A 719-nucleotide genomic window follows, 5' to 3' on the forward strand; every position below is an offset into this window, starting at 1 on the left:
AATGGTAAATTCAAAACAGCGTCTATAGGAAAACAACACACGCGAACCAAGAACTTAACTACAGAAGCAATCACCACTACACATACAAACAAATCTGAATCAGGACACGATTTCAACGAGCCACGACACACTGCAGCACCCAGGAACTCCGAAGATCAAAAAATGACTGTACAGAGCATTCACGAAAAACAAGTAGCCTGCAAACCACCTGAAAACGGTTTCACTGACCGGGAATCGAACCCGGGCCGCGGCGGTGAGAGCGCCGAATCCTAACCACTAGACCACCAGGGAGATGCAGACAGATCCTAATAGCTCTACTGAAAATTTTTTCCCTTCCCTAAAATCGAATCCGGGCCGTGGTCGGTCGAAGGCTTTCACCTGTGTCTCCAACAATGTCATTTCTTGTAATTATTGCTCCTGATACTGTCTCCTCTACATTGGGGAGAGTGGAGACTGCTCGCAGAATTAAGTGACATCGCTTGAGGGAACATCTACAGGGCACCCACACCAATCAACCGCATCGCCCTATGGCCCAACATTTCAAACCCCCTCCCACTCTGCCGAGGACATGCAGGTCCTGGGCCTCCTCCATCGCCGCTCCCTCCCCACCCGATGCCTGGAGGATGAACGCCTCATCTTCCACTTGGGATAAATTCAACCCCAGGCCATCAATGTAGACTTCATCAGATTCCTCATTTCCCCTCCCCCACCTTACCTCA

The 719-nt window shown here is 50.2% G+C and overlaps 1 non-coding gene across 1 annotated transcript; it reads right to left on the minus strand.

Moving 5' to 3' along the window:
- Positions 1 to 219: 219 nt before the first annotated feature.
- trnae-cuc (transfer RNA glutamic acid (anticodon CUC)) lies at positions 220 to 291 on the minus strand. The gene has a single exon. It is a non-coding gene; the product is annotated as a tRNA-Glu (tRNA).
- Positions 292 to 719: the final 428 nt, after the last annotated feature.

The sequence above is a fragment of the Chiloscyllium punctatum genome, chromosome 36 (assembly GCF_047496795.1).
Source record: "Chiloscyllium punctatum isolate Juve2018m chromosome 36, sChiPun1.3, whole genome shotgun sequence".
NCBI lineage: Eukaryota > Metazoa > Chordata > Chondrichthyes > Orectolobiformes > Hemiscylliidae > Chiloscyllium > Chiloscyllium punctatum.